Raw genomic sequence first — 24,349 nt, forward strand, 5'->3', positions numbered from 1 at the left:
TCATTCTCCTTACCCAATTCACCCATAAACCTTTGTAACCAACTCATTTCTATACTAGCCTCTGTAGCAGCAACATACTCTGCTTCTGTTGTTGAAAGTGCAACAACACTTTGGATTTTTGAAATCCAACTGACATCTGTTCCACCAATAGTAAATACATATCCTGTAGTGCTCCTCCTGTTATCCCTATCACCTGCCATATCTGCATCAACATATCCTTGTAGAGAAATGTTTGAACCACCAAAGCATAATGCTTGATTTTTGGTACCTTTCAAATATCTGAGAATCCATTTCACTGTCGTCCAATGTTCCTTTCCTGGATTGTTCATGTACCTGCTTACAACTCCCACTGCATGTGCAATATCAGGCGTTGTGCAGACCATTGCATACATTAAGCTTCCAACTGCTGATACATATGGAACTTTAGACATATAATCCATGTCTTCTTGGGTCTTTGGACACATTTCCTTACTAAGTTTGAAATGGCTAGAAAAAGGTGTACTAACTGGTTTTGCATTGTGCATATTAAATCTTTTCAACACCTTTTGTATGTACTCATTCTGAGACAATGTTAATTTGCGATTTTTCCTGTCTCTAGTGATTCTCATACCAAGGATTTGTTTTGCAGCTCCCAAATCCTTCATTGCAAATGAATTTGACAATTTTCTTTTGAGTACATTTATTTCCTGCATGTTAGATCCTGTAACAAGCATGTCATCCACATACAATAACAATATAAAATAGCTGCCATCATTTTTCTTTTTCAGATAAACACAATGATCAGAGTGACATCTAGTATAACCTTGTTCAGACATAAACTTGTCAAATTTTAGATACCACTGCCTTGGAGCTTGTTTTAAGCCATACAAGCTCTTCTTCAACCTGAACACTAGTTTCTCCTTCCCTTTCACCTCATATCCTTGTGGTTGCTGCATATATATTTCTTCCTCCAAATCCCCATGGAGAAAGGTTGTCATTACATCTAACTGCTCAAGATGCAAATCTTCAGCTGCTACAAGACTTAAAATAGTTCTGATTGAAGTCATTTTAACAACAGGAGAAAATATTTCATCAAAATCAATACCTTTCTTCTGTGCAAACCCCTTCACCACAAGTCTAGATTTGTACCTCTATTTTCCTCCATCTTCTTCCTTCAACCTGTAAACCCATTTATTCTTCAATGTAGTTTTTCCTGCAGGCAACCTGACTAAATCCCAAATCTGGTTATGCATTAAGGGGTCCATCTCTTCTTCCATGGCTACCTCCCACTTCTTCCTGCTTTCAACCTGCATTGCTTCTTCATAACATTCGGGTTCACCAGAATCAGTCAAAAATAAATAATATAATGAAGGAGAGTATCGTTCAGGGGGTCTACTTATCCTGGTAGATCTTATAACACCACTTTTAGGTGTTTGGGGTGCCTGTTGTTGCTGTGGTGGTTGCTGTTGTTGTGGTTGTTGATTATTATTATTTTCAGGCACCTTTACTTTTTCAGTGATTTCATCAAGAACTGCGTATTCCTTGTTTTCGTTTTCTTTCTTCTTTTCCTGCAACTGATTCTTATACAAGACCTTTTCATTGAATATTACATCTCTGCTCCTAATGATTTTGTGATTTTCATAATCATATAAGCGATAACCAAAATCATTAACACCATATCCAATAAAGGTACATTTCTTTGACTTTGCCTCAAGCTTTGTTCTATTTTCTTTATCAATATGGACAAAGGCCTCACAACCAAAAGGCTTTAAAAAGGAGTAGTTTACCTTTTTACCTGTCCATGCTTCCTCTGGAACACCACCATCAAGGAACTTGAAGGCCCTCTGTTTATTAGATAAACAACAGTATCTACAGCATCTGCCCAAAACTGTAAAGGCAATCCTGCATGCAATCTCATGCATCTTGCACGCTCCATGATTGTTCTGTTCATCATTTCTGACACACCATTTTCTTGTGGTGTTCTTGGAACTGTCTTCTCTCTGCGAATTCCATGCTCTGAACAGTACCTATCAAACTCTTTACTGCAATATTCACCTCCATTGTCTGATCTAAGACACTTCAATTTCTTTCCTGTCTCAATCTCAACTAAAGCTTTCCATTTCTTGAAAGTATCAAATACATCAGATTTATTCTTAATACAATAAATCCAAGTTTTTCTAGTTGCATCATCAATAAAGGTAACATAATAACGAGAGCCACCGAGAGATGATACCTGAGCAGGTCCCCATACATCTGTATGCACAAGCTCTAATTTTTCGCTCTTCTTTTATTTCCCAACTCTGAGAAATCTGACTCTCTTCTGTTTTCCATAAATGCAGTTCTCACAGAAGTCCAAATCAACATTCTTCAAACCTGGCAACAAATTCCTTGAGTGAAGAATCTTCATCCCTTTTTCACTCATGTGTCCGAGCCTATGATGCCATAATGTTGCATCTGCTCCTTTGGAAGTCAAAGCATTAACAGAGTTAGAAATACCATTGCATAAATACAATGTACCAACCTTTTCGCCTTTTTCTATTACCAGGGCTCCTTTGGTAACCTTCCAAGCTTTATCTGTGAAAGTTGTCACACAACCTTCACTGCCTAACTGCCCTGTTGAAATTTTCTTTAGATCTGGAACATGCCTTACCTCCTTTAATAGCCATTGGTTTCCATTCTGCTGTTTTACAATAACCTTACCCATTCCAACGATTTTACAGGGTTTATCATCACCCAGACGAACTTGTCCAAAATCTCCTTGAACATAGTCATGAAAGTATTTCTTATCAGGTGTGGCATGGAATGAAGCCCCTGAATCTACCACCGAGGAATCAGTAATACTTTTGAAAGAAAGAATCAAAGCATCTTGTAACACCTCACTTATCACATTTGCTTCATGTTTTTTTTTTGCTGTGCATCTCCTTCTTTTCCCTTCCAAGATCTACAGTCTTTCTTTAGGTGTCCTTTCTTTCCACATTTCCAACACACTATCCCCGATCTGGACTTGGATATACCTTTCCTTGATTTACTGTGATATCCTGAGCTCTTTCCTCTTTCCATTTTTCTTCCTCTAGACTCTTCACTCAAAGCATTTCCCGATGTCTCACCGGAGCTTTTCCGTCGCATTTCCTCACTAAGGATAGCACCGACAACATCATCAAACTTTAAAGTACTAGATCCAGAAACGGAGTTACTAATGGCCATTACCAAACCATTCCAACTTTCTGGTAATGAGCACAAGAATAACAGAGCTCTAACTTCATCATCAAAGTTTACCCCTACAGAACATAACTGACTTGTAACAGTATTAAAATCATTTAAATGTTCTGCAACAGATCCACCTTCCGACATCTTCATATTAAATAACCATTTCATGAGAAATACCTTGTTTGAGGCTGAGGGTTTTTCATATAGTTTCGACAATGTCTGCATCAAACCCTCTGTCGTGGTTTCCTTCGAAATGTTGAAGGCAACCGACACAGCAAGGCACAACCATATTGTTCCGAGTGCCTTTCTATCGAGAAGGTTCCATTCTTCGTCTTTCATACCCGTCGGCATCTTTGTTTTTCCGCCCAATGGTAGGTATAGATCTTTTTGATACAGATAATCTTCCATCTGCATCTTCCACAGCGAGAAGTTTTGGCCGTTAAATTTCTCGACCCTAAACTTACCATCTTCCGCCATTGCTCCCACTCGAACCAGAAACCCTTCTTTCCTGCGAGTTTATCAGCCAAATAGACCTTCGGCTCTGATACCAGTTGTTAGAATATTATATATTACAGAGAAATGGAACACATAAAATATTGCAGAAATATAAACACAGAGAACGCATAAAACAAGAGAGACACAGATATACGTGGTTCACCCAGTTTGTGCTACGTCCACCCCGAACAGCCAATCCTTCCTTTCTATTATCCAGCAAAATGAAGAAACACAACCTACAGCAAATCCGTTGTAATATCCTCTGTTTTCTCTCATAGTCTCACCTCTCAGTTTCTCGCTCACAGAATACACATCTATATCTCAGCCTCCAATACAATGCCCTCATACAAAGAGAGGGGTTGCCTTCTAGGGAAAAAAACCCTAAACTAAACATAAGTTCTACCGTCAGATCATCTGCCTAATGAACGGCCCAGATTGACTAGAAATTACTATACTTTTACAAGGCGATTTTACATTTGTTTTTAGCTTCAGGGGCGCTGCCCCCGAGCCCCCGCCAGGGGATTGCTGGCCCCCGAACCCCCCAGCCGGGGGGGATCGGCCCCCCCGGACCCCCGCAGGGGGGACAAGTCCCCCCTACACCCCCCCCGCGTGGAGGGGTGTACAAACTTCCTGGGGAATACATCAGGCTGAATCAAAGACCTCTGAACAATCATGCTCCACACACAACAGCTTGAAGTCTTTAAAACTCACTTTGTTGCTCCCACTCCACCTTATTCTTCTTTCACATTTCTGCTAGAAATTAGTAACTGAAGATTCTGTTTTCACAGTCTTCTCCAGCTAATTTGCTCCTTCTCATACCTTTCTCCATCGCCACAACAATTTCAGTTCAAACTATTCCATTTCCATGTGTAGGCCAGCAGAAGAAGAAGCCATTCCTCTTTGATTTTTTCTCATACACCCCCTACACTTAAATCCTTAAGTTAGCCTGAAATTCCCTCATTAAAGGCACATAGAACCAAAACTAAACCCTCTGACCACCATCTCAATTTCATGATTATTGGAGTGTTGCACACCCCTTTCAAACCATCTCACAAGCACTCCTCTACCTAAGATGTCCTAAGCACTGGTCTAAAATCAACCCAAGGTTGTCTCTAGGAGGTTAGTCTTTGCCTTGTGCTGCAAGGTGCAAGATTTAGCCACAACATCTTCTAATGTTGTTGACGGGGAACTAATTAGAATATTTTTCCCTAGGTATAACAAAACATTTCATTTCCTCTTATAGGTGAGCATAGGAATTTTGGGTTGAAGATATCTCACCTTGGCGACTCCACTGGCAAATCTATGGTAGATATCTTGGTGACTCCATTGTCCATATCTCTGTTATGATCATCCTGGCCTTTCAAACAGACTCATACTCACTTATACTACAGCATTCAAGATGGCCACTCCTGCATTCTTGGCCAACCAATTTGCACCATTGGATTTCTTTGTTATTGTTGTTTCTCCTCATCATTTCCCTCCATTTCATGAGTGGAACACCTATTTGCCCAAATTCAGTGAGAACTCTAAGAAAACACATGATCAACACCTCAAAGACTTTCAAAATTTCATGGAAGAACAAGATATTTTTCTTGAAGATGTCCAAATGAAGCTATTTGAATTGTCTTCAGAAGGAGAGGCTATGATCTGGTTTAAAACACTACCTCAAGGCATCATATCTTCCTTGAAATCCTTCCATTCAGCATTCTATAACTACTATAAGATATTTTACTCACATAATGCATTGTTTGAGGATTGTTGCATACTTTGTAATGAAGAAATCAATTCTGAGGTAGATGAATATGTTGAAGATGCTTGTTGAGATTCTCTCTAAGAAAGCATTCTTTCTCATAAGGAAATAGTACCTTATGAGCAAGAAGAAGGAGGAGAAAACACCTCTGATATGCAAACCAACTCTCAGAGCACTTATTCTTTTGATTTTAATGTTTGCCCTTCTTCTGATCAATATGTTTCTGATGAAGACACAAGTGAGGAAGAGCTTCCATACTTTTAGCTATGGAAAGTTGACAAGTCAAAGAGGCTCTTGTTTATGATGCAAATATTTCATAGCTATCTATGATTCATATGACTCAGAGGAGGAGGAAATGGTCATAGAGCTACAAAAGGAACTAATTACCAGTTAGTGGAAGGAAATCTCTTAGCAGCAAGCTTTCCATGAAGAGCCCAAAGAAGAGTTGCTTCAAAATTGCTCAATGGACCCTCCAATTTATGGTTCTTACAGTTCTGAAAATGAAGACCCTGTCGCAGAATTTCATAACAGTTGTCCCATTAAAGAAGGGGAAGAAAACGAGCAGCAAACAGTCTTTCTTGCAAAGGCTGAAGATGAAGAGTCTGTTGTAGATTTCTAGGACACTTGTCCTATTAAAAAGGGGCAGTAAATGAGCAGCAATCAGTTATTCTTGGAAACACTCAAGTTTAGGAGTTGAAGGGTGTTTGTAGCTGCCTTGACCAATAGGATATTGGTTAGCAAGCTACAGGTGAGATCAAAGTTGCTGCAAACATTCCTAGTCTATTCCATGACCCTGTGGCTAAGTACATGAACCTATTCTTCAGCTAGCAACAGAGGTCACTTCACTAGCATGTGGCATCTCCCTTACTTGTTTATCCTTCATGGTGCATGTTGATTTTGGTTGTGCTTTTTTAGTAGTATGAAGGCTAATGGTCTAGTAATCTAATGTTGGCCTAGTTCTTCTAGATAATGGAACATACTTAGTTGAATTTAGCATTGTATAGAAGTAGGACTATTGTTATAGACATTTTTGGGCACTGCAACCGCAAGCATACATGTCCATAAACCAAGGGCTCCTAAATCCCTAAAAGTGTTGCTTCACACCCTAAAGGAACAAGGTCAGCTGATTACATCATCTCCCAGAAGTTCTCCACAGAAAACTGCTCAGAACTGGTCAAAGCTAGACCATACAGACTGCCCAGTGCAGAGGATGCGATGCATCTCACCTTCTCAGTGAAAAAGGTGCGATGCATACTGGAAAGCCCTTCTGTAAGGTGCGATGGGCGAGAGTAGACAAATGGTAGAGACAGTTTGCAAGGTGGATCATCATGGAATCTTCGATAAACTTCTCTTGTGACACTTGCCTCTCTGAATTCCCCCAGGGATGAGTAAGAGATCATCAATCTCCAAGTGGAATCAAGAACTATCAGAGAGAGGACACTAATCAAAATCCCAGAAGCTGACTCACCCCCCTGCAATCATATATATATGGATCCCTCATCCCAAAGATCCAGGGGCTGGAATTTTGTATCTTGTAAGGAAGTGTTGTTGGTTTCTTGGTGGAATATCATAGTGTTGGGTGATCTAAGCTTTTCATGAGGTGAAGAAGGGCTTTCATGCTGGGAGGATGACGTTGGGCCAGAACAATTGGTTGTAATCCTCTTTGCTATTCTTGATATTAATAAAGCTATTCAAGTTTTCCTCCACGTTCTTGTATGTTTGATGATATATGCATTGGTGTGGTCAATATATATCTAGTCCTATATTGTTTATGATTGTAGATCTCTATTCTTCAATAGTATTATGCTGCTTTGATTCCACAGGTGCTCTTTGAAGCTAGGTAGACAAAAGAAAAGCGGCAAGGATCTGTCAGAAGGGAGAGGAACCAAGCGCAAGACTGAGGTTGGTGTCCTTTGTTCCCCTCTTATCTACCTCTCATAAAGGAAAGCAGAAGTACTTTTAGTTTGTGTGTTTCTAAGATAGCTACCAGTCTTAATAGGACTAGCAGCTCCGAGTGGACACTAGATTTCCCAATAACAAAATGGCGACTCCACTGGGGATCGAATAGATTGTTTGCTTGTCTATATTTGTTTGTTTTATAAACTTACAGACAGAGCCTGAAGTCAAGCCAGCTAGCCTTCGAACTGCATTTGTTATGCAAGTGCAAAGTAGATCAATGCTGCTTCAGTCTATCTCTGGGTTTTGTTTATAAACTGAAAAATCGATTTGCAAACCTTCTAATTGCCCTAGTGGTGGCTCTAGTAACTGTTATAGACATTTTTGTGCCTTACAGCATTGAGCATGAAATGTCCATAATCTAAGGGATCCAAAGTCCCTAAACATGTTGTTCCTACCCCTAGAGGAACAAGGCTAACAAACCACAGCAATTCACAGAAGTTCTCCACCAAAAACTACTCAAAACAAGTCAAATCAGGATCATTTCAGTGGCTACACTAGCTGTTTGCGCTGAATGTCAAAGCCAACACTGGCTACCTGCGTTGAATGTCAACTGGAACACTGGCTACCTGCGCTGAACGAGAATGGACAAGTGGCAAGCTCATTTCTCAAGGTGTCAAAACCCAGGAAACTTCCAAAATGACACTTGCCTCAGGGAATTCGACTGGTGATGAGTAAGAGGTTCCAAATCTCCAAGTGGAAGCAAGAACCTCCAAGTGGACTCAAGAACTCACAGAGGGAGAGGACACTAGTCACATCTCAAGCTGACTCATCCTCTCTCCAAACATCTATATATGGATCTCTCCTCCATGAGATCTAGAGGCTGGAATTTTGTTATTGCAAAGAATTGTTGTTGGTTTGAGACTGGAACTATTGGGTGCTTAATGCTTTGAAGGGGGTGAAGATAGGAATTCCATTTGCTGGGAAGGAGATGCTGGATTGGAGCCCTCTGGGTTGTATCTCTTCCTGAACCTTGTTATTCATCAATAAAGCTATCTTGGTTTCTCCTATATGCTGATGTATTCTTGATGTATGATTGCATTAGTATGTTTAGTTTATTTCTAATCCTGAACTAGTTATGAATATGAATCCATGTCTTGTGTAGTGTTCTCTTCTTATGATCTTGCAGAAACCTCTTGAAGCTGGGCGAGCGAGAAGGCAAACAGCTGGGAACTCTCCAAGAGAAGAGAAGCTGGATCGAGGGACAAACGGAAGACACCGGTTAGTCCATCTATCTCTCTCTTCATTCTTAATTCATAAAGGAAAGAATACTAGAATAGTTGTCTCTGTTTGTGGCTAAGGCACTGTCACACCTTAGGTGGATAGGATCGTCCTGCATAGGCATTTTTCCCCTCAACAAATTGGCGACTACGCTGGGGAGATCTGTTTAATCATTTTATTTGTGTTTCTATCATTGTTTACTTCATAGACTTGACAGCAACAATCAAACTACATCTGTTTTTCCCGGATGCAAAGTAGACAGTTGTTGCTTTGATCCAATCACTGGACTTGTCTATGATCTGAACTATAGACTCACAAATGATTTGATGATCCTTTGTGATAGATCTTAGTACTCCCTCAAAGCATCCCTTTAGTTGTACCTTGCTTGTTGCTTTTATTTGGCCTGAAACAGTGAATTAAATAGCAATCTGTGACCCAGAACCTGTGGGAAACGAAAGTTTCTCCTTCAGCGCAGACCCAGTGAAGGGATTCTGCATTTCAACGCAGGTCCCGTGAAGGCTACCTGCACTGAATGTCAAAACCCCTGTGTTGAGGTTGCGCTGAACCAGTTTGTCCTAGTGCAGCTGGGGTTCTCTGCTCTGTTTTCCCTTGTTTTGATCTCTGATTTTTGCAGCCTGTAACCAGCATAGGTACTAGTCTGATAACTCCTTTTCTTTGCTTAGATTCCGCCTCCTTTTGTACAAAAAGACTGTGAGTGTTTTTATGTGTTTGTGGTGTCATTTACAGTCTTCCTTTGCATGAGTGAAATAATCATCCTGTAGCCCTTGATTCAGATCTGTTAATTGTGATCTTAGGAGAGAGTTCATTGGCTGTTTACAGTTGATTATACATTTGCTTTTGCTTATTGGTTTGAGTTTGTCTCTTTTAAAGTGTCGAAACAAAAGTTTATTTCGAAAATCGTTAAGTGTTGTAGTCTCTTCTACCCTTTCTGATTTCGAAAAAGTAAACTTGTTTGTATTTGTCATTTAAAAGCAAATTCAAAGTTGTGCAAAAAAGCTTTCTTTTGTAGGCATCAACACTAAGAAAGCGGAAAACAAACACCTGCATTATGCATTTGCATTTTGATAGTTTGCATGCTTGATTTAGGAAAAGTGCATTAGAGTGTGCTGATTGCTCTTTGAGAAAAGATGGTGTCTTTCTTTTCCCTTAGTAGCTAGGATTTTCAAAGTTGAAAGATATAAAGCTTGCTTATCATCTTTAGACTGCATTTAGGAATTTGTATCATACATCTCGTGGTGAACCTTGAAAGGCAAACTTTAAAAAGATCAACCTAAAATAAATTGAATGAACTTAACAACGCTTTGTAACATAACGCACAAAATAGAGGTCTAGGCTAGAGACGTGTTCCGGCGTCGTTAAGCCTGGTGACTGTCGATCTCGTGGATGGTGGGTGATTCCTCCTGAGGGACGATAGCGCCAGTACGGATTGTGCTCCCACGTACCGTCGTGTATATATTGGGAGACCCCTATAGGTATAAAACCTTTATCCTTAGGAAGCCGTGTCGGCCGCCCTACTGATCGCAATGCACTGAACACAGCATTCAGGAAGATCGACCGCCCGTACCCTAAAAAGTATTCTGCATTTTGTGAAAAGTTTGGCACACCCTCTGCCTAGAACTCCAGAGCAGTTCCTTTTGGCCTTTTTCAGGCTCTATAACAGAAAAAGTCCATCCGAGCATTTGTCACTTCGGGCTCGTTAAAACATCGAAGGAGACTAGAGTCATCTTTAGCTTTTTCTCGACTCTTTAAAAGTGAAAAAGCAAGTTGTGTCTAAAGCGTCGTTAAAATTTATTTTAAACGGAACAATCACCCCTTATTCCTGCGTTGATCTTTAGGTTGAAAAATGGAGCACACCAACCAAGGAATTCCCCTTGGTGGAAATCCTAGTCCCTTCTCCTCTTGGGGAGATGTTGGTGCGCCCCACATGGCTACATTGTCGCTTCCAGGACTGACAATCGGCCTACCGGTCTGGCTCTTTTCAACCAATGTCGTTCAAACCACCACTATTCCTGAACAGTCGAGTCAACAGTTAGACCAGACCAGAGTTGCCAACCAGCCTTCTACTTCATCTAACTCTTCCTCTCCTCCTTCCTCTTCGCTTGACGGAACTGGTAAAACAAAAAACCAAGTTCCTAAGGAGAAGAAGGAAAAGAAGAAGAAAGAGAAGAAGAAGAAGGAGCCAAAAGCGACTGGGGGCAAACAAGGGTCGTCTGACAAAAATCCACACACAGCACTGACAAGGCCTAAATCGCCATGTGTCATATGCAAGGGAGACCACTTCCACAAAGATTGTCCCTACATCCCTCGGATACTAAGGGACTGGTCTCCCCGTTTGCACAATTCGGTAGCAACAACCTCTGATAGCCATGTTGACTGCTCACCGTCAACTAGTGAAAGTGAAGCCACAGGACAGAGAAGGAAAGCTAGATTTCCCTGCAAACGGTGTGAAGGCGACCACGCCATCCACCGTTGTCCCTTCTTAGACGAGGCTAAACGAGTTTTGGAAGATCGCCCGATTTTACGAGCGCAACTTCCTCCTGGATATCAAAAACTCCTGCCAAGTCCTTCACTAGTTGAGAACCCGGCTGGCCCGCCCAGGTGGTCAGCCGAAGCACCTATCATTGAAGATGAACCGTCTGGATCCATGCCTGACGAAAGTCAAAAGGTTGAGACGGCAGTTGACCCGGTTTTGCCTTCAGAGGCTCTATCTTCGAATGATACCATCACAGAGGAGAATAAAGACGACACCGTCCAAATTCTCTTCATCAACACAGACTCCGACGAACAAGGGGGCAATTTGCCCATTCCTTTGTCGCAGGAAGGAACTTCGTCAGAGTCATATCCGGCCGTCTATTCGGTCCCACCACCAAGCAACCTAGTTGTCTCGTTCGATTGGAACCAACTAGGCAGACCCCGGTTGCCAGCCAGCATACCATTCAGGATTATCGTTCAAATATACAGAATGGTAATGGCTGGCACTATCATTGATGAGGGGGCATCTGTGAGTATCCTTTCCTCTATTGCTTGGAAAGCGCTTGGTTCACCAGCGCTTTTGCCTGAAATGAGAAATCTATCAGGCTTTGATAAAGGAACCAGTCGACCTTTAGGGATCCTCCCCAATGTGCCCATAACATTGAAAGGGAAGACCGTTCAAATGAACATGATGGTCGTTCAAGGACCCTTGGATTATAACCTACTCCTTGGACGAGACTATATATATTGCATGGGAGCCATCGTCTCCTCACTCTTTAGAGTAATGTGTTTTCCGCATGAAGGAAGAGTGGTCAAGCTCGTGGACCAACTTTCATTTCCCGGATCACGCATCGCAAATAGTCATGTACCATCCCTAAATGGTCTATTCACGCAAGAAGTGTCTCGACCCACGGTCCTTCCTCCTGATGAGTGCGAGTAATCTGGGAGGATATGACTGGAACCCAGGGGGCATGCGTCCTGGTCTGTTTCGGCAGGGAAACTTTGGGTATAGAATAGGTTTCCGCGGGAGAATATGACTAGTCTGTACCCCGTCCGTCTAGGAAGAGGGTTATTCTAGAATAAGATTCTTTTGTCAAAGTTATGTGAGTGAAATAAACTATTTTTCACTCACCTTTGTCTATTTCGGTAGACGTTGTCGAGGAAGTGTTTTGTTTAAACTACTAACAAGACAATCTTTGGGTAACCTGAAAGAGGTAAGCCTCTCTCGTTAAAACAAATGTTTTGGCGGAAGTGAAGTAGAGGTAACCTTGAAACTTTGTTTTATACCTGGGGGCATGCAAACCTTTTGGAGTGCAAGCAAGGAGCGGCTATTTATTTTTTAAATTTTTAGGTCCTCCCTTTAAACCTGTAGGTCTAACCCTTTAAACTTGTAGGATTAGTCGTTTCTGAACTTGCATAACGAAAGGATCCAGAGCAAAGCTTACGTGAGATGAAGCTCCATAAAAATAGAATCTCAATGAGACACTCTTATCATATGACTGGGTAATCGAGCAGTTTTAGCACACAATTCATGCTCGTTAAAAAATAAACGCAAGATCCGAGCAGTTTTAGCACATAGTTCATGCTCGTTAAAAAATAAACATAAGACCGAGCAAATGTTTCCACCCGCATTGAAGCTCGTTAAAAAATGAACTATCCCGGTAAATAACCACTGTGAATGTTATATCATCAGCCATTAAAGCCTTGGTCGTGTTTGCACCGTCACCTCCACTTTTCCATTGGCCGATTGTTCACCTCCATATGATTGTTTACCCATTTTGAGGAACAGCTGCGAAGAGTGATTTCACCTAGCCATCCTTGTGACACTGCCGTGATTGGAAAATTCCAACTTGTACCTGGAATCAGCTGCTAACCCTGTTTATCACTCGTTCCTCAAAAGACGAGTCTTCTTTAAGCTCTTTTCATCTGACTCGTAAAATATGAAAAGATTGCCGAGTTTTGGCCTTCCAGCTCGTTAAAGCGACCGGAAGAGCTATCCCTCCTCTAGATTTTAATCTTTTTGGACCTGAGGGATTATTGCACAAAAAGATCGAGCGCTTGTTTTATTCGGCTCGTTAAAACTATCGAAAACTCATCCCTTCTGTATTGTTTTATACTTTTTCGGACTTAAGGGATTAGATGACGAAAAAAGACTTTTGGAGTTAACTTTATGTACCTTTTTAGACTCTCTAAAAATGAAAAGGACCGAGTTATCCTTGTCGTTAGACTCGTTAAAATCATTAAATAGCGACAAACTTGTCTTTAGACGAGAACGAGTTTCACTATCGCTAGGCTCGTTAAAACATAGCGATGGGCTTGCCCGAAGGGCAGGTTATAGAACAAGCATATGTTATCCTCCTCAAGCTTGACAAAAATAAAGAGGTACTGGTCAGCAATGACTAGGGAAAAATTGGGAGAAACTAAAGAAAACTTTGATGGTAGCAAGTCGCTCTTGAACATGACACTTTTCCTCCGTACCACAATCGGGTTGGGTTGTTCCATTCACCGGTCACATCCATGGTCTCGCCATACCATCCATATTTGGGGTAATGCTACCAATCCATCGCATCAGTGTCGCCATATGTTCAAGAGAAGTCGTTCAGAAAAGTCAACCGTGTCCCATCCACTGCCATACATTATCCTTCATCCTTTCATGACCGCCACCCTGAATCATATGTCACAGATCGTTTTCACCTCCATTAAAATCATTAGCTCCGTTCCGTGTCACTGATGTGGGATTCATTAAGGCCCTCCTTTGACGGATCACTTCTTGTCGACATCATCTCATTATCCAGGAAGTTGATCTAGGAACAACCCCTTTAGTACTTTGAAGCTTGCATGCCTCAATGGCAAGTTTCTCACTTCCGGCGACAGGTATACATCAATGACCTTTGACCGAAAGATTTTGTGTGGTGTTCGATGCCAAGTCCTTTATTCACACCACGTGAATTGTACTGCAGTACCTTGAGGGTCATTGTCATTATCGGTGATTCCTCTCGCGCTTGTTAACGGTTTACATCATTGACCGGTAATCAAGCGATGTCTTTCCATGTTCGACTTCAAAACAATTCTCACGTGGATCAACTTGTACTTAGAGTGAAGATCCAACGAGTTTGAAGACCCCGGATCTAGTTTCATCCATCTGGGCTGCGATATATATTCAGGAAAGATAAAGACATTGACATGTACATCATTGCAGTAGATAATCATCCTACTCAAAAGATGATAATTTCATCAAAATTATCAGTCTACCATCAGACGATTGTCTGTTCTATGTACAGAAAAATGAATTTATAAAGCTGAGCATGGGAATGCCCGCCTCAGCTAGATCATGAAAGCAGTATGAAAAATAATGTATTGTATTGTATCTTATTACAGGTCTCCTCCCAGCATTGGATGAACTTCGAATTCCCCTGATAAAGCATTTCACCCGATAAACAGCCTCATACTTTAGGGGGCAACTGTTATAGACATTTTTGTGCCTTACAGCATTGAGCATGAAATGTCCATAATCTAAGGGATCCAAAGTCCCTAAACATGTTGTTCCTACCCCTAGAGGAACAAGGCTAACAAACCACAGCAATTCACAGAAGTTCTCCACCAAAAACTACTCAAAACAAGTCAAATCAGGATCATTTCAGTGGCCACACTAGCTGTTTGCGCTGAATGTCAAAGCCAACACTGGCTACCTGTGTTGAATGTCAACTGGAACACTGGCTACCTGCGCTGAACGAGAATGGACAAGTGGCAAGCTCATTTCTCAAGGTGTCAAAACCCAGGAAACTTCCAAAATGACACTTGCCTCAGGGAATTCGACTGGTGATGAGTAAGAGGTTCCAAATCTCCAAGTGGAAGCAAGAACCTCCAAGTGGACTCAAGAACTCACAGAGGGAGAGGACACTAGTCACATCTCAAGCTGACTCATCCTCTCTCCAAACATCTATATATGGATCTCTCCTCCATGAGATCTAGAGGCTGGAATTTTGTTATTGCAAATAATTTTTGTTGGTTTGAGACTGGAACTATTGGGTGCTTAATGCTTTGAAGGGGGTGAAGATAGGAATTCCATTTGCTGGGAAGGAGATGCTGGATTGGAGCCCTCTGGGTTGTATCTCTTCCTGAACCTTGTTATTCATCAATAAAGCTATCTTGGTTTCTCCTATATGCTGATGTATTCTTGATGTATGATTGCATTAGTATGTTTAGTTTATTTCTAATCCTGAACTAGTTATGAATATGAATCCATGTCTTGTGTAGTGTTCTCTTCTTATGATCTTGCATAAACCTCTTGAAGCTGGGCGAGCGAGAAGGCAAGCAGCTGGGAACTCTCCAAGAGAAGAGAAGCTGGATCGAGGGACAAACGGAAGACACCGGTTAGTCCATCTATCTCTCTCTTCATTCTTAATTCATAAAGGAAAGAATACTAGAATAGTTGTCTCTGTTTGTTGCTAAGGCACTGTCACACCTTAGGTGGATAGGATCGTCCTGCATAGGCATTTTTCCCCTCAACAGTAACCTCATTAGATCAACCGCTGTGATTTATATTTACTAAACATCACTTGGTCGGCCTAAATCCCTGAACTGAGCTGCAAACTGTGACCCGAAACCAAGTTGAAGTCTCATCCCTGGACCATCACACTTTCTCCTCTTTGGAATCTGGATGCATCGCACCTCCAGTGTGGAGTAGGTGCGCTGCATCGTACTTTCCCTGTGTTGCAAGTGCGCTGATCAGACAAGACCTCTTTTGCTCTCAGATTTTGGTTTTGTGTTCACTCTCTTCATCTTTATTCAGGAGTTTTGTTGTTTGTGATCGGTATACCACTGTGGAAACCCCCTTCCTTTCCATCATTCCACCTCCATAGTACAAATAATTGTGAATGTTTTTATGTATTGTGCCCCATTTACAGTTCTCTTTTACAAAAAGTAGCATAATCAAACTGTCGTCTTTTGATTTGAAAGTGTCACAAGTGTCATTTTCAGTCAAAGAAAAGAATTCTATTGTTCTTGATGGTCGATTATATAGTTACTCTTGTATTTGATTTGAATTAGTAGTTTTTCAAGTGTCGAAAGTAGTTTTCAATTCAAAATAGCTAAGTGTCCTCATTATCTTCCTTTCATTTTTGAAGAGAAATTTGTTAGTACTATCGCTTTGAAAAGATAATTCAGATTTGTACTTAGCATTCTTCTTGTCATTCACACATTAAGAAAGCTGAAAACAAATACATGCATGTGCATTTTCATTTAGACTGCTTGTTGGTTTGATTTAGGACAGCGCATCTAGTGTGTGCTCTCTGCTCTATGTTGAAAGAATATCATCTCTCTTTCTTTAATAGCTAGGATTTTCATTGCAAAAAGAAGATTAAATGATTGTTTATCATCTTAGATTGCATTTTAGGAATTGCATATCTACATCACGCAGTGAACCTGAAAGGAAAATTTCTTAAGAAAGATCAACTGTAAAATAAATTCAATGAACATAAAAACTCTTTGGAACCTAATGCACAACATCTAGAAGTCCACGCTAAAGACGTATTCCGGCGTCGTAAAGCCTGGTAACTGTCGCTTTCATTGTTGGTTGGGTGATTCCTCCTCTTTAAGACGACAAGTGCCAGTATGGACTTGTGCTCCCATGTACTGTCGAGTATATATTGGGAGACCATAATAGGCTATATCCTTTATACATAGGAAGTCGTGTCTACCGCCCTATCAATCGCAATGAACTGAACACAGCATTCGGGAAGATTGACTGTCGTACCGTAAAAAGTATTCTGCAGTTTTGCGATTAGTTTGGTAATCCCTCTGTCTAGATTTCCAGAGTAGTCTCTTTCGTTCCTTTTCAGACTCCTTAAAGGAAAAGGTCCATCTGAGAACTTGTCACTTCAGGCTCATTAAAAATCGAAGGCGACTAGAGTCATCTTTTGTTTTTTATCGACTCTTAAAAATTGAAAAACAAGTTGTGTCAAAGTGTTTAAAATTCATTTAATTCGGAAACATTTTCCCCTTTATTTTTAGTTGATCGAGTAATCCGCAATCGTGGAAGAAAGTCAAGTGAAACCCCGTTGTTCGCAGAGACTTACGAGTCAACCATCTTTGTCTCCAGAATCAAAACTATTCTGGACAAAGCGAAATCATTTAACTGGTTCGAAGTCCCCTGGTCTGGTTGGAACAAGTGTTCCGACACCCTCGGAGACTCTGGTTACTCCAAACATTTCTGGTATCCCTGCCTTTATAGAAGAAGTTCCGCAGCCACTAGAGAACAATAGAACTGATCCTAGTGTGAGGGCAAACACTTCTATACCTAAACCGGCTCCATCTATAGCTAATTCGGAAGGTGTTATTCCCCAAACATATGTCGCTGCAAAATCTATACCTTCTTCGACACCGGAAATATTTTACGGACCTGACGGTCTACCTCTTCCACCTGGTTTGATTTCTATAGAAGAGATTGTGGAGGATCCCCCATCTAGTACTCCATCGCATTTTGGAGTCGGGATCACCCTATATCCTTCTTCGTCAAAAATTAGTCTACTATTATCAGAAGTTCCTGTAGAATCGCTAGGAAATCTTTTGGATAGACTAGATATGTCTGAACAACTATCGACATCTAGGACTGTGTCATTTGACACAGCAGCGGCAGAACTTCTTGCTGCCACTCCAACAATGTTCGTCGGCGTACCATCTGTTGCAACTAGCTATCAATCACTATATGGAATCCATCCAGGGGCTGTTTCGACAGTATGGTCTGTTCCCGTTTGTTTGTCCAAAATAATATCTGGAATCTCTTATGTTGAGTCTCAGCAAATTGATCCTGCGCAATGTCAATTTGGGTAGTCCAATCCTCAAAGGCAAATCATTCCCTTAAGCACCAGATTACCGCCGTATGGGGGGGAATATGCCCTTTCATTGTCTCCTCCGAGAGGACAAACATATGAGAGTTCACAACAGAATTCAGGTTATGTTGGAATTACATCTGTAGTTGGGTGCCAATACTACCTCAACAACCAAGAGTTGTATACTCAATGCAACAAAGTCCGCCTATGTCAAATATCCCCACTACACCGGCTATTGTGACGGTGTCGTAAGTACAAGCGTTACCTATTGTATGCCAACCTCTAGTGTAGAGATTTTCGCGTGGAATGAGTCGATCTTGATGACAAGATAGACCTTCCTAGAATCTAAAGAAGACCTAACAACAAGCAAACCAACCAGACACTATCTTTCTCTAAATATGCTTCAATAAACAATAGCAAACAAGTGTTTTTAGAGCCTACCTTTGGTCCAATGCAAGCTTGTGGATGCCCTCGCTCCTTTGATCCAAATGAGCTCCTTTTCGCGAATCTGCAAACACAAACAAGGCAAACACATTAAATAGCACCTGAAAAACCAATTGCATAAAACATATTTAACATGAAAGTCAAGGAGCCCATGAAACAAATAACACAAGATACTTGTTGAGAAAAATGAGTTTGATTGTATTGATTCAAAAGAAGAAGAACTTTACAACCTTTGCCTTGACGCTGTACAAGCTCCTCCCAGGGTCCAACAAGATGTCTCCTCTACTTTGACAAGTTTCACTCACTCTCCAATGGAACCAAGAGGTATGTGATTTCTCCTCTCAAGCTCAACCAAAGAGTCTTAATTTCACCAGCATTTACCCTCAAAATGTGCAGCTTCTAACCTCCTTAGTCCTCACCCCAATGCCTGTATTTATAGTGCAATGGAGGGAAGTTACTAGGTCCTCCTTCAAAGGGATAAAGCCCTCCTTCAAAGGGATAGCTCCTTTAGTCAAGGGATTGGCTCCTTCTCTTTTGGGATGCATGAACCACCTCAGAGTGAATAATCCACGTCAAAATTCCTTCTAGAAAACTCTAGAATTAACCCAAAGTGAGTTTTTTAAGATAAAACTTGTGCCTTTTGACTTTCACAGGGGTCCGCACCTACACCGTTAAGAACAGAGTGGGTAGGTACGCAGCTTTTGTACACAGAAGGTGCGGGACCGTAGGTGGCCATGAGAGAAAGTGTGGAACCAGAGTTACATTGATTTTTAATGACTTTCTCCCACTTCTAAAGCTTGATTTGAAGAGCTGAGGTCTTAGACTTACTTAGGAGGACAGTACAAGTGATGATAGACCCATACTGACTGCAAATAATCATGGTGACGATATTTTAGTGTAACAGATTGCCCCCTAAAGTGCGAAGTCTATAGTAGATGAGGATTTCATTTATCATATAGGAAGAGTGAAGTACTTTATCATTTCGAGGATCATCTTGTGGAGAGCCCGGTCGGAACCTGTAAAAACATTCAATGCAAGATATATATATGAGATCATATCATCGCTGAGGTAGGCATTCCCATACTCAGATCAAAACTAACTAGAAAACTATCTACTGCTCTGATATAGGAATGATCTTGTAAAACATCACAAGTATAGACTCATGTGAACACAGTATGGACGCAACCATCTGTTTATGAATAGTCCACAGTACAATGAATACAAAACTCCTCGCAGCCAGGATGGTGGAAACTAGATCCAGGGTCTTCATTTCTACTTCCCGAAATAGTACGATTCTATCCATGCGAATAAATGTGTTGATGTCGAACATGGTAGAAACCACTTGATTACCAGTCAATGATGTAAACTGCTAACAAGTGTGAAAGAAACCACCAGTGATGTCAATGGCTCTCAAAGTACCCAGTACAATCCATGAGATGTGAATAAATGTGTTGATGTCGAACATGTCACGGAATCCTTCGATCGAAAGTCAATGATGTAAACTGTCGTCAAAGGCGAGAAACCTGCAATTGAGGCATGCAGATCTCAAGGTACTGACAATTCCTAGATCATCTTTCTAGATAATGTGCTGATGTCGATAGAAAGCGATCCGTTGTAGGCAAGCCCACAACACGAAATTATAGATCAAGTTGAAGAAATTTAGATGCAAGGACTGACTCAGGGATGGTCAAGATGGATGACAGATATTTTGCAGATGAATGGCTTATTGGCAGTGACCTCTTGAACACATAACGACACGACAGATGGCTTGGTGACAATTGACCCAAAGTTAATACCCAGAAACCGGCTGAAGAGTTTCAATGTGGTTTTATCAACTGTTAGTCAAAGGATTTCCCAACCCAGGTGAATAAAAGTGTCGTGTTCAAGAGTGGTTACAAAGTATGACAAACAGACTCATTTTCCTCTCTTTTCCCCCACCATTTCTGGCAAGTACCTCTTTATTTTTTACAAGCTTGAGGAGGATAACATTTGCTTGATTATAAGCTCATCCTTTGGATGAGTCCAACTTAGTTTAGATTCGAACCCTAAGAAGGAGTGGTTCGTTCCTGTTTGTAATTGAACAGGTCCTTTACTGTGAAATTTTAACGAGTCCAGTATAGGAGAAACTCGGCGTTTTTAAGAGTCTGAAAAAACTTAAGAAGACTCCAGGGTTGACCTTTTTCGTAAATTTGTGTCTCCCAAGCCCGAAAAAGTATAAAATAATACTTGAGAGAACCGCTTGATCTTTTACGACCAAGGAGTACTTTTCGTTATTAGTGTCATTGATCCGAAAAAAGTAAAAAAGCGATCAACGACACGTCATTTTATAACCAATATCGAATTTGAAACGACAAAAATCCGGCAATCTTTTCGTGTTTTTTACGGTCAGAAAAGAGCTGTAAGTAGACCGTCTTTTAATTATGTTTTAACGAGTGTAAAAGAAACGCTAGGCAATCTTTTCATATTTTAGGAGTCAGAAAAGGACTTAAAGATGACTCTACTTGTTTTTTCGTTGAAAATGATAGATTTCGCCTGAATAATCCTTTATTCTGCACAAAAACACAAACATTACTCATACCTGTTTGAAATGGATAAAAGCGTTGCAATATACCTTTTCAAAGTGAAACATAAACAAATTTGCGATTTATTTACTCAAAAAACTTATAAAAAGGGCCTTTGTCAATTCATTTTTACCGTTCGAGTTGGGGTTAGAAAATAGTGCTTTTGCTTAGAAAAATTCCCGTGAAGATTGTGTAAAATCCAACCGTCGGAATCGAGCGCCGTCTTCTCCAGGTAATCCACATCATCCTACTCTTCATTTTCAACCGTTTAGTTTTTTTATTTAGTCCTACATTTCATTTTTTGGGAGGGTTTTTAGGCGCAAAACCCGCGCGCGGGGGTCCGCAGGTTTACCATTGCAGACCCGCGGACCCCGACTTTTTCTCCATTGGGAAAAAGCTCGGGGTCCGCACCTTCCATGTAGACAAAGTGCGTACCCACGCACTGTGTCTAACTCGAAGGGTGCGTACCCCGCCGCAAGGGTTTTGAACCCAAAATTTCTCAAAAATGGACCAATCAAAATGTTTTCTAGCAATTTAATTAATCTTTATACTTGATGCAGAGAATATATCATGCTAGATTGGCGTGAACGAGAGCATGAGGATGTGGATACTGCCACATGGAATCATCAGCCTTCACTTGATGCTTTGAGGGCGTGCGGATTGTACAAATTTTGGACCATTCCTGGCATGAGGGCTCAGGTGGATTTCGTACAGTGGCTGGTTGACAGATGGAGCATACAGGACCAGTGTTTTTTCATTGACGGGCACTGGCTCGAAATCGAGCTGGAGGACATTTATTTCTTGACTGGTTTGCCTAAGATAGGCGAAGACTTGACTCTATTCGGGACTAGGCCAGGTGGCCAGTCTGTCGATAGCCTCCGGCTAGAGTACTGCAACAGCCAGGCTAAAGACAAAGGGATAGACATAAAGACCATATCCCGTCCTGAGCTCATGGTGATTGCGTTTACTGTCACTAGACTTTGCGGAGCTGCCGCATTACATATTGCCACCGGATCCCAGATGCGTATGGCGGTTGATTGCTTTTGAGGGAACATCTTCAACTGGTGCAATGCTGTGCTCGCCAATGTGAAAGGCCAACTGACCAGGGCCAAGAGCGGACGACTAAAGACCTTTGGTTATGGGGCTTTGGTCGTGATTTTTGGCCTGGAGAGGGTTCCTATGTTGATCCCACAGCACCTTATTGTTGGAGCTGGGCTTCCTCGAGAGCCCAAACTGATGTGATGTGTCGCAGTCATGGCCCGTCACCCGAACGAGAGGACAGAAGTTGCTCAGTTCAAACCTGAGTATTTCCAATGGTTGGAAAACTAGGTCTTTTCCATTCAGGACTTCCCTTACGCTGGGATGGATTTCCGTGGTGACCCAGACATGGCTCTTCCACCAGGAGAGCAGTGGGACGAGTCAGGTAAAATCCTTTTCAACTTTTCCTATTTTAATTTTTTTTTTATATTTTTCATCGTCTCAAAACTGACAGTAAAAATTTCAAATGCAGATGTGGGTCCACAGCAACTAGCCGCTCTCCGGCCTTTCGAGAGGAGGCAACCAGTTGCACCCGCGCCAGCCCCACAGGACGAATCAGCAGAGGTTTTGGTCGAGTTGGAGGGTCATCTTGAGCGCTTGACAGGGGATATTCCTGAGACCACTATAGACGACATTCCTCGTCGACTTCAGCGCTATGTGATTGCAGTCCCGGGACCTTTTAGGAGGTTCCTTTGCAAAGCTTGATTTGAAGAGCTGAGGTCTTAGACTTGCTTAGGAGGACAGTACAAGTGATGATAGACCCATACTGACTGCAAATAATCATGGTGATGATATTTTAGTGTAACAGATTGCCCCCTAAAGTGCGAAGTCTGTAGTAGATGAGGATTTCATTTATCATATAGGAAGAGTGAAGTACTTTATCATTTCGAGGATCATCTTGTGGAGAGCCCGGTCGGAACCTGTAAAAACATTCAATGCAAGATATATATATGAGATCATATCATCGCTGAGGTAGGCATTCCCATACTCAGATCAAAACTAACTAGAAAATTATCTACTGCTCTAATATAGGAATGATCTTGTAAAACATCACAAGTATAGACTCATGTGAACACAGTATGGATGCAGCCATCTGTTTATGAATAGTCCACAATACAATGAATACAAAACTCCTCGTAGCCTGGATGGTGGTAACTAGATCCAGGGTCTTCATTTCTACTTCCCGAAATAGTACGATTCTATCCATGCGAATAAATGTGTTGATGTCGAACATGGTAGAAACCACTTGATTACCAGTCAATGATGTAAACTGCTAACAAGCGTGAGAGAAACCACCAGTGATGTCAATGGCTCTCAAAGTACCCAGTACAATCCATGAGATGTGAATAAATGTGTTGATGTCGAACATGTCATGGAATCCTTCGATCGAAAGTCAATGATGTAAACTGTCGTCAAAGGCGAGAAACCTGCCATTGAGGCATGCAGATCTCAAGGTACTGACGATTCCTAGATCATCTTTCTAGATAATGTGCTGATGTCGATAGAAAGCGATCCGTCGTAGGCAAGCCCACAACACGAAATCATAGATCAAGTTGAAGAAATTTAGTTGCAAGGACTGACTCAGGGATGGTCAAGATGGATGACAGATATTTTGCAGATGAATGGCTTATTGGCAGTGACCTCTTGAACACATAACGACACGACAGATGGCTTGGTGACAATTGACCCAAAGTTAATACCCAGAAACTGGCTGAAGACTTTCAATGTGGTTTGATCAACTGTTAGGCAAAGGATTTCCCAACCCAGGTGAATAAAAGTGTCGTGTTCAAGAGTGGTTACAAAGTATGACAAACAGATTCATTTTCCTCTCTTTTCCCCCACCATTTCTGGCAAGTACCTCTTTATTTTTGACAAGCTTGAGGAGGATAACATTTGCTTGATTATAAGCTCATCTTCGGATGAGTCCAACTTAGTTTAGATTCAAACCCTAAGAAGGAGTGGTTCGTTCCTGTTTGTAATTGAACAAGTCCTTTACTGTGAAATTCTAATGAGTCCAGTATAGGAGAAACTCAGTGTTTTTAAGAGTCTGAAAAAACTTAAGAAGACTCCAGGGTTGACCTTTTTCGTAAATTTGTGTCTCCCAAGCCCGAAAAAGTATAAAATAATACTTGAGAGAACCGCTTGATCTTTTACGACCAAGGAGTACTTTTTGTTATTAGTGTCATTGATCCGAAAAAGTAAAAAAGCGATCAACGACACGTCGTTTTATAACCAATATCGAATTTGAAACGACAAAAATCCGGCAATCTTTTCGTGATTTTTACGGTCGGAAAAGAGCTGTAAGTAGACCGTCTTTTAATTTCGTTTTAACGACTGTAAAAGAAACGCTCGGCAATCTTTTCATATTTTAGGAG

The sequence above is a fragment of the Pinus tabuliformis genome, chromosome 3_2 (assembly GCF_031772625.1).
Source record: "Pinus tabuliformis cultivar Carrire ecotype Pingquan chromosome 3_2, CPIR1, whole genome shotgun sequence".
Classification (NCBI taxonomy): Eukaryota; Viridiplantae; Streptophyta; class Pinopsida; order Pinales; family Pinaceae; genus Pinus; species Pinus tabuliformis.